This window comes from Gracilinanus agilis, chromosome 5 (genome assembly GCF_016433145.1).
Source record: "Gracilinanus agilis isolate LMUSP501 chromosome 5, AgileGrace, whole genome shotgun sequence".
Lineage (NCBI taxonomy): Eukaryota > Metazoa > Chordata > Mammalia > Didelphimorphia > Didelphidae > Gracilinanus > Gracilinanus agilis.
Window position 1 is genome coordinate 172,127,886 of NC_058134.1, and position 11,261 is coordinate 172,139,146.

The following is an 11,261-nucleotide window of genomic DNA, read 5'->3' on the forward strand; positions in this document are numbered from 1 at the left end:
GCTATCACCCCAGTTCATACTTTCATTACCTCTATTGCAATAATAATTATTGGTTTCTAATTTCTAGTTATTGGTCTCTCTCCACTCTTTATCCCTTATCTGTTTTACATATCATGAGTAGATGAACCCTCCTGAAAATTTGAATTTCTCAGAAAACTCCAGTGATTTCTCATTGCTTTGAATATAGTTTAAAATTACCTTTAATTAGTCTTAAGTTATGTTCATCTTTTCAGTATTGTCTCCCACAACTCCCATACATATAACTTCTTTTCCAAATTGTACTACCAGTTTCTTATAATGTCCTGAAACCATGATAACTAGGTCTACTGTAAATATATATTACATAATCTCAACTGGTCTCACAATACTTCATGGCAGTCTTTTTACCCCTTCATAATTAATTCCCTACTCTACTCACCACAACAACTCTTCTAAACTTTTTCATCCCTCAAACTTTTCATGGCTATCCCTTAACCTATCCTCTTACCTCATATTTTAATTTAAAAAATTGAGATCATTCCCCAAGAACTCCTTCTCCGTTCATCATCACCCAGCTGCCTTCTGCCACTACCTGCTCCTTTGTCCTGTCTCACTTCAGGAAATGGCCCTTTTTACCAAGGCATACCCTTCTGCATGAACGAGTAATTTCATTCCATCCTGTCTTCTCCAGCAGATTGTCTCATCTATCATCTAATCTCTTGTCTACTGGCTGCTTCCCTACTGCCTATAAATATGTCCATGTTTTCCTCATTTTCAAAACACTAATACTTGATCCATCCTTCCCCCTAGTATCCCATAGCACTCCTCCCTTTTGTGGCCAAACGACCAACATGGCTACAATAGATATCTCCATCTCTTCCCTTTCAGGCTTAACTATAATCTGGCTTCCAACCATATTATCCATGGAACTGCTTTCTCTAAAGCTAGAGTTATCTGTTAATTGCCAAATCTAATGGCCTTTTTTTCTATTTTTGGCTTCTCTGCAGCCTTTGACACTGTTGATGACTGTCTCTTCTCTAGGATTCTCTGACCCTATTCTTCTAGTTCTCTTACCTGTCTGACTTTCTTTACTGGATTTTCATCCAGGTCACATTTGCTGGTCGTGGGTGGCTTGTAGTGTCCTGGACCCTTTGCAAAATTTTATGTTATTTCACTTGGGGATTTCATTCAGCTCCCATGGATCTCTCATGATTCTTAGATCTACTTATCCAGTCTTAACCTCTTCCCTAACCTTCAGACTCACATCTCCAACTGCTTATTTGACATCTCAGACTAGATTTCTTAGCTCTAATATACTACCACCCTCGTGCAGATCCTCACTGCCTCATGCCTGGACTTTTGAAACAATTGCTGCCTCTATCTACACTCGTGTCACCTCACAGTTCATCCACTCAACAGTCAAATTAATTTTCATAAAAATCTAGATCTGACCCTATCACTCACCTATTCAATAAATTCCAGTGACTCCCTATCACCCCAAGAATCAAATAGAAAATCTTTTGTTTGGCTTCAAAATGCTTAACAACCTAAACTCCCTCTTCCTTCTTTCTCCTAGTCTTCTTACAATCTTCCTCTCTACCATATGTTCTTTGACCCAGTGACACTGGCCTTGCTTTTTTTTTTTTTTTTTTTTTGCACAACACTGTCTCTAAACTCCAGGCATTTTCATTGGCCATTACCCATGTCTGGAATGTTACCCCTTCACATCTCTACCTCCTGGCTTCTCTGGTTTTCTTTGAGTCCTAGCTAAAATCTCATCTTTTACTAGAACCCTTTCCTGATCTCCCTCCTTTTTGTGCCTTCCTTCTATTATCTTCAGTTTATCCTGTATATATCTTGTTTGTACACAGTTGTCTTCATTTGATTTCATCCAGTAGACTGTAAGAGCTCCTCAAGAGCAAGAACTACATTTTACCTTTCTTTGTATCCCCACCGAATGGTTAATACCATGCCTGGCATGTAATGTGCATTTAATAAATACTTAATGACTATTGAATGATTGGTTATGATTGTCCACCTTTTTTTTTTTTAAGATGCTTCCAGTCTAATTGAGAAGACATAAAAAATATCCAGAATTTTCAAATAATATTAGAACTGGAAAAGAGCTTAGGTAATTTGCATTAGTTCCCTTATTTGTAGTTGAAGAAACTGAAATTCTTGAGAGAGGAAGTTCTAAGGTGTATCAGGAGGAGAAGTCTAAGGTGAGTCAACATTAGAACTCAGATCTCCTGACTCCCAGGCTAAGAAGTGCTCTTCTTACTTCTTGCTGCTGTGTCTCATATGACACTTGGGGTAACTTTCTCCATTGCTGATCAACTGGATGATCCCTCTGGATGCTAAGCCATGACTGGTGTTTCTGATACCTGTGGCTAACACAAAAACTACCTGGAAATGAATTTTATAGACAAATTCAGTTTGTGAAGAGGAGGGTTCAGGGAGACACTTTGAGGCAGAAGACATTTGTGGGAATACAAAAGATGTGGGACACAAGATGCCATTGAGATGTCTATCAGAAGAGGAAGCGGGATAAGGAGAGCTGCTCTAGGCTAGAGAAGAACTCACCTGGATTGCAGAAGGCCTCGGGATCCTGTTTTGGCATTCTTGGGCTGGTCTTCTCTTAATGCACCATGAGTGGCTTCAAAGCAAGCCCCTGACTTGGGCACATACTAGACTCCTTGACCTGTTTTTCAAGATAGGTTAGATCAGTAACCAACATTTCTAATCCCAGGAGACCCCACTGAAGGCGTAGTATCCTTCCCCTGCCCCAAGGCATGAGTCCCAACACTGAGGATGGCCATGTCATCAGGTGAAGATAGACTGAGGCAAGGGGAGTGTGTTGACCAAAGACTCCACAATATACCCCTATGGCTAGTCATGAACCCCACTCCCCATACTCCACAAAAAAGTCTTAAAACAAGTGACTAGAGAATTAGGTGGGGATCTCTCATTGCTAGGGTCCGATTGACACAGTGGGTAGATTACCACATCCAGAAAGGGGACATGATCATAACAGAAGCATCGGGGATGGCAGCAAGAATAGCCCAGCAAGATATGATCAACTTGTAGTCCACAACTCAATGACACCACCAGGTCAGCAGATAATAGCCTTATGGGGAAATGAGTTGTAAGAGACAATCACCATAAAAATTCAAGTTGCCCTGGATACAAGTTCCCTAAGCACATATGTTCTTAGGTCCTATGTGTTTTCCTATGTGGATTCCCTCTCCTATTGGTGCCATTTTGTGCAACTGGTATAGGAAAATGTGCCTCCATGATTGAAGGAATTATCCTTACTTATTTTGAACTATTGTACCCCTGGTATAGTTTTTTTTAAAAAATAGGTCAATGAGGGCTTATGAACTGTGGTTTTAGTAGATGTTGACCCCAAAGTCTGCTTTGAACCTGGGGTAGCTTTCAGATCAAATGAATCCTGGGTTACATTTTGATATAAGAAAATGTCTTCCAGTTGTCATCATGCCCCTCAGTCAATACAAATCACTCTACTCATTTCACTTCACAAAGCTGAGAGGCTCTGGTGCCATTTATCAAACTTTTCCTGCCAGCAATGAATACAAAGGCATGACACTGTAAGAATAGTGTCAGTGATGCCAAAGGTCAAAGTAAATAGAGGCTCCTAGTAAAATGAAGAACAACCACACATTTTGGAGAAAGAAGTTGACTATGTTAGAGAAAAGAGAAAAATAAAGTTTGTTATTTCTTGGAGTGGATACAAGGGTTTGTTGGAACCACTGATTCTTAAATCTTCTGACTTTTGCCATTTGGAAATCAATAAATACTACAAATCAGGGCTTGATGTATTGTTTTGATGTCTAGATTTAAAAAGGTGAATGAGAAAATAACAATTCACAGTAAACTTAACATTGTGTCTTTTTTTTTTTTTTGAGACCAAGTTGTTAAATATTTGCCAGCACACCTCTGGGTAGATGGGATAACAATAAGGGACAACAGAGAACAGGGAGTACTTCTGTTTTGCTTCTGTTTTATGGACTGGAAAGGACAGAACAAATAGGGAATTCATGCCCCCAAATGATTAAGAAGATAGAATGCCTCACTGCTCTGAAGATCAAGTCACTAGGTCCAAAGTACTGAACGAAATGGTAAGTGTAATTGATGTAATTTCAATGATTTTTTTTTAAATTGTGGAGAACGTAAAAAAAGAGAAGAGAATGAAAACTGGAAATGATGGCCAAGTGAGCTTGCTTTGACTTCTCAAAAAATTCCAGGACACATTATTAAAGGAATGATTAATGAACATTTAGCAAAGGAAGCCAGAACAAATGGATAGCAAGTAGGGGTAATGAAAAGTCCAAAAAAGCTTCCTTTGTTGATAGGATTACTAAATAGGTAGGTCAAAGGAAGGCCATAGGTTCTAACCAGTTTATCTAGATTTTTACAAAGCATTTGATGAATGAATTACTCAACCTCACCCTACTTAAAAAACTAAGTGAAAAGATGCCCAACCATTTAATGTCTGAGGCCTTAGAGTAAGTGTAGAAAAGACCTCCAAACCGTATTTACATTACTTAAGAATCATGTTTGGTTACACTGTAAAAATTTGTCCATATTCCACATATCATTTACAAATTATCCAACTAGTTAGAATTCTATACATTTGAGAGGTTGAAGCAAGTGTGTCATTGCTGCATACTCATGGGAAGCAAAGGTAGAAGCATCATAGGCTCAGCAATTACCTTGAGATACCTGAGGTAAGGTAAGTCCCAAGAAAAGGTCAACTCTTTCTCTAATGTCCCCTTCTCAATTCTTGTCTATTAAAAGATATCATTTTATAGCCTGTTTTGTTACCCAACTGTTGCTAGTAAACTCAATTTTACTTCAACCACAAAGAAGCCAAGGGCTAACCGGAAATAATAAGCATAAAGTTAGAAAATCCAAACTTTGTTAAAAACATTAGAAATTTTTCTTACTGGGGGCTTGGAGCAATTGTGACCGAATTTATAACTTTTTTTGTCTAAAATAAGCTCCCTAAAACTGAAGGGAAATGAATTGCATGAATCTTAGGTACCAAGATAATTATCGTGACAAGGCTTTATATGAATCTCTAACCATTCTCATGGGAAAGAGGAAAAGATTGAGACTAAAAGATTGGTGAAATCGATTGAACAGCCAGACCCAAGAACATTCCCTAATGGTTTAATGGTGCCCAAGGCATTTTCGTTTGACCCTGTTATTTAACATTTAAGTGATGAATTGGATAAAGGCACAGATGGAATACTGATCAAATTCACAAATAGCCAAAACTGGGAAGGAGAGCTAACACTGAATGATCAGATTCAAAAACAGGGGAAAAAAAAAAAAAGCAAAAAAAAAAAAAACCTTTAGAAGCTATACAAGGATGATCTAGATCTATTAGGATAAAATGTAAAGGGGATAACTAGGTGACTCAAGGCCTATTGATGGGGCGGCCTGTTTTCGAGTGTGGCCTCAGATACTTTCTAGCTATGTAACCCTGGGCAAATTACTTAACCTCTTACCCCTCTTCTGTCTTGGAACACAGTTTTGATTCTCAGATGTAAATTACGAGTTTAGGGGGGAAAAGATGAAATGTAAAAAATTACACTTAGAATTCCAAAACTCACCTTCAAAGGTTCAGGTGAAGGAAGCAATTTATTTGAAAAACTATTGAGGAGTTTAAGTAGACTTCAAATTCAACAGAAGTCAACAATATGGTTTAGGGGCCCCCAAGAGCCCACTCTTGAACTACATTAAGACAGGAGTAATGCTTCAGGATAGAAAAGTGGTCATCTTGCTCTCTGCCCTGGTCAGAATAGAATATTTCATGAGTCCTGTGTTGCCCATAAGGGCACATTTGAGGAAGAATATTGGTAGACTAAGTAGAAGCTCAGAGAGGGCAACCAGCATGGTGAAGGATCTTGGGCATCAGCTGAAGGAACTGAGGATATTTAGCAAGGAGAAGAAAAGGATTAAAAGAAACACAAAGTCATTTTCAGGCATTTGAAGGGCTGTCAGGTGGAAGTGAGATCCCGTCTGGTTCATAGTCCTAGAGCACCGAACCAGAAGCAAGAAAGTTACAAAGAGATAAATTAAGGCTAGCTGTGTGACCCTGGGCAAGTCCCTTCCTGCTTATAAGATGAGCTGGAGAAGGAAATGGCAAACCGCTCCAGTCTGTGCCAAGAAAACTGCAAACAGTGTCACAGGGCATCAGACAAGACTGAAAAACAAATGATTCAACCCTTCTTTGAATAGGTTGGAGGCTCCAGGTATGGAACGTGGAATGTGCTGATAGACTTGGTTCAGATGGTACTGATCTCACAGCTGTGAGGATTAAATGAGATTTTATAGATACACATATGTACATACACATATCGTATGTGGGCTATACATAGTATATGAGGGACATACTATATAGATACCTCTATCCGTATCTGCTATATATGTGTGTATGTGTATATATATATATATATATGTATACATATATATATACACATACACTCCATATACACATGGATATGGAGGTGCTATGGTAGGTTTGAAGAGGGAAGAAACTTTTAGATTAAAATTGATTTCTGTGTCAGTTAATTTTCCCAAACTGTTTCGCCCCTTTCTTTTGCTAATGCTTGGTCAGAGGAGCTGGTTCCTAGTGTGATGCAGGGGAGATAAATTTCCGAGATTACCAGTTTAAAATAAAGTAAATCATGAGTTAACCAAAGTCTGTTGGTGGATGTTGTTTTGAAGATAAGCCTAAAGTTTTGTTTTTTTTTGTTTTTTTTAATCCTGGGACTCCATTCTAGGAGCATAGGGCCACAACCAGTAGGCAATGGGACACCCAGTCACCCAGCTGGGAAGTGTCTGAGCCCGGACTTGAACCTAGGACCTTTCATCTCTAGGCCTGGCTCTCAATCCACTGAGCCACTCAGCTGCCCCCAACATGTATAATTTTGAATAACATGCTGTAGTCATTTGCCACCCCCCCAGCCCAAAAATTCCCAACTGTGGCTCCACTTTGTCAGTTATATTATAAAAGCAAGTGTGATACAATCTGTCTTTCTCATAAAAAGTGTTTCTTTAAACCTTTTTAGCCTGTACCCCAATATTTTCAAAAACCTGGATAATAGCCTTTCCTCTTAGACCTTTTAGAATAAGAATATCCCCCTTCTCTAAGAGAAAAAAAAAAAAAAAACGAGAAACCTTTGGCCTGTCCACTTTAAATTTCAAAGACCTTGAGGGGTGGAATAGTTTTCTGGAGACAAGAAGTCTCCCTCTGAGGAGAATTCACAACTCCATAACTCCCTTATCTCTTGAAGGTGTCACAGTGTCAAAGAATGTTCCTGTTCCCTTTGAATATGTATACCTTGTTACATCTTTGAATTGACTCACTGTTCTTCAAACCCTAGGAGGGAGATGATGGGGGGGAGGGGGAGAAGGGAAGGTTTCTGTGATTGGGGATTCTATAAATTGGTTCTTTGAATTCAATGCTTCAGCATTCCCTAAGTATCCAAAGCTAGGAGTGTCCTCTTTTGCAAAAGAATAAACCGCTATCTAATACTTTGGCTTCTCAACTCCAAGTGTGTGAATTTATTATAATGGTGAGGTCCACTGTTTGGGGAACCCCATCCCACACAAAAGGGAAACAAACACTCAGGTATGAGCTGGACTAGATGGCCTCTGAGGTCTTTCCAGCTCTGAGATTTTGTGGCTGTGTGATTCCTGCAGAATCCAAGGGGGAAAGAAGTGGTTAGATCAGCAAATCAGGGAATGGTAGAGAGGTGAGAGACCACCTAATAGTTCTTCCTTCACCTTAAATCAGTGATTCCCAAAGAGGGTGCCACCACCCCCTGGTGGAGGCTGCAGCGATGCGGGGAGCGGTGATGGCCACAGGTGCATTTATCTTTCCTATTAATTGCTATTAAAATTTTTAAAAAATTAATTTCCAGAGGGCTAAGTAATATTTTTTCTGGAAAGGGGGCAGTAGGCCAAAAAAGTTTGGGAACCACTGACCTAAATCATGTCTCATTTTCTTCTATATCTCAACTCCCTTCCTACATGGGCCAGAAACAGTTCCTCTGTCTCTGAACCTCACTTCAGAGACAAAGTTCCCTTGAGACAAATTGCTAACCTGCATTATCGTAGAAGGAACTTTCTTACCTGGGAGTTCCCAGGATCAATCATGGCTCTAATTCCTATTTTCAATTCAAATTCCTCTTTTAATTAAAGGACCCCAAATATTAAATAACTGCTCACTCTGTGCTAAGTACTGCATAAGAGATTTTTTAATGATCGAAGATAATCTTCCAAATGGATAATTAAGATTGAAGATGACATTTAGGTAGGGCTTAGTTTTTATATTTGCCAATATAAAATATAATATTATGTTATAATATTTATAAATTACATTTATAAATTATAAAATTATAATTTAATTTTATGTTGATATAATTTAATATAATATTTATATATGATATAAAATAAATTATGAATATAAAATATGTTATAATGTAAATATTATAAATGTATATATAAATAAATATATGTAAGAATAAAAATAAAATATATATAAATAAAAATATATAAAAATTAAAAATAAAAATAGATATATTACATAAATATATTATATAAATATCTATAAATATAAAAATATATTTATATAATATTATTATATTTTATATTGGCAAATATAAAAACTAAGCCCTACCTAAATGTCATGCTCAATGCCAGCAAAATATTACCCCTCATTTAGTTCATCTACATCTGTCTGAATTTAATGGCTTGGATTCTAAGTGCAAGGCTAACTCTCTTTACCCATGATTCTAGACTCCAGCAGTTGCCAGCCCCACTGCATACCTCCATAGCTTTGGCCTCCTGGATCTGATAGGCAGTCACCATAATCATCCATATACTGAACTCTAGCTTACAGTCCCTGTTCCAAAGATCAGAGTTTTCTGAAGCCCATGTGGCCACAACTCCTACCTCGACTCTAAAAGATACAGAAACCCCACTTTAGCCTCATCCCCACTGCCAATGAACTCTGTAGACAGTTCCCCTCCAGGATGCCTTTGTGACCCAATAATGACAGTTTAAAATATAAAAGATACTAGCCTAGAGAGCATCTTCCTGAATTCCGTGCCTCACCATGCTGGGAGCCAAGGGAATCTGAATGACTGGGGAAAATTTTCTGGACTAAATTTCCCAAAAGTCTGGGCTTGAGCACCTAGAACCTAGATATAGCCTATATGGACTTTGAATTGAGAGACTCTGAACTACAGAAGATTTTTTAAAGTCTGGTTGTGCGGTAGAGACGGATATGGGAGGAAAACAAGCGGCACAGTAGAGAAAAAGTACGTGGATTGGACCCAACCACAGCATCCCTAACTATGGCATCTTGTCTGGGTCATCATGATGGCGACAAGAACTGTGACAAGAGGTTTCCATCAGTGCTCTCTCTAGCTAGCTGTGCTGAGCCTGAAGAAGCACTGACTAGAACAGGAGCCTCAAGCTCTAAGCTTCAGCACTACCGGAATGAGTTTAACCTGGCTGTGTTCCTTTCTCTATCTTGGGAGTAGAGAGAGATGCAAGGGAGAAAAGGAACAAGCTTTTGTAAAGCACCTACTATGCATCAGTGTGCTAATAAGCACTTTAAAAATATGACCTGCTTGAGATGAAGCAAGGAATTGATTGGGACAACCCTGAAAGGACAGGAGAGCAAAGCCATTTATGTATGGGTACAGGGAATATTTACCATCCAATTTAATTGTTTTTTATCCGAATGTTTTGTTTTGATTAAGTAATTTTCGCTTTTGGAACCATGTGTTATTTGTCACGGCCTAGCATGGAGGTATATTGGCGAATCTCAATCACTGTTTTTGAATCCATGAAAACCCAAAGAGTATTCTGAATCAAAAAGAGTAGAGGGGCAGCTGAGTAGCTCAGTGGAGTGAGAGTCAGGCCTAGAGACAGGAGGTCCTAGGTTCAAACCCGGCCTCAGCCACTTGTCCCAGCTGTGTGACCCTGGGCAAGTCACTTGACCCCCATTGCCCACCCTTACCAACCTTCCACCTATGAGACAATACACCGAAGTACAAGGGTTTAAAAAAAAAAAAGAATACTTATAATGCAAGAAATGGCAAAGGATAAAATAAATTGGATAATAAATATATTGAGAAATTAAATTCAAAAGAAAAATTTTAAAACGGAGAGATAAAAATGTTGTAGTACCTAGAGGGTTATTCTTGGCATTAAAAGGACACAAGTTCAAGTTCTGCCTCAGCCATATATTTCTTATATAATCTTGGGCAAGTCAATCTCTCAGTGCCCCAGGTGGGTTTTTTATAATTCTATTCTTTTTTTTTTTTCAGTCACAAGTAGAAACAATTTTCAACAATTGTTTTCTGACATTTTGCCTTCTAGATTCTCTTCCTCCCTCCCTAGATGGTAAATAATCTGATATAGGTTATACCAGTGCAGTCAGACAGTACATATTTCCATATTCCCCATGTCCTAAAAGAAGACATGTATTGAACATACAAGAAAAAATTCATGAAGGAACTAAAGTGAAGAATAGCATGCTTCAATCTGCATTCAGACAATTCTTTCTAGAACTGTGGAAAGCATTTTTCATCCTGAGTCCCTTGGAGTTGTCTTGGAGCCAAGGTGATTTTTTTTAAACCCTTTCCTTCTGTCTTAGAATCAATACGGTATATTGGTTCCAAGGTAAAAGAATGGTAAGGGCTAGGCAATGGGCTAAGTAACTGCCCAGGATCACACAGCTAGGAAGTATGAGGCCAAATTTGAACCCAGTACCTCCCATCTCTAGGCCTGGCTCTCAATCCACTGAGTTACCTAACTATCCCACCAAGGTGATTCTTTAAGACTATAAATTATAGATAAATTAACAATTTGTATAAAGGGAATTCCCTATATTTAATAAAAGTATACGTCTAGACCAAAAAAAAGGAAAATACTGAGCTCTTAAAAAAGTTTTTAAAAAAGAGATAAAGTGAGAATTCAAAGGAACAGGGTAGAATAATGGAAAGAGTATTAAGTTTTGGAGTCAGGAGAGACATGGATTCAAATCCCAGTTTCAGTATTTCTTAGTTGTGTGATTATGGACAAATCATTTATATTCTTTGAGTCTTGGTTTCTTCATCTATAAAACTGTGGATAATATAAGTTGTATCTATTAAATAAGTGTGAGGATCAGATGAGATTTGAAAGATATGATAATATAATATATAACAAATATATATTTATAATACATAACAAAT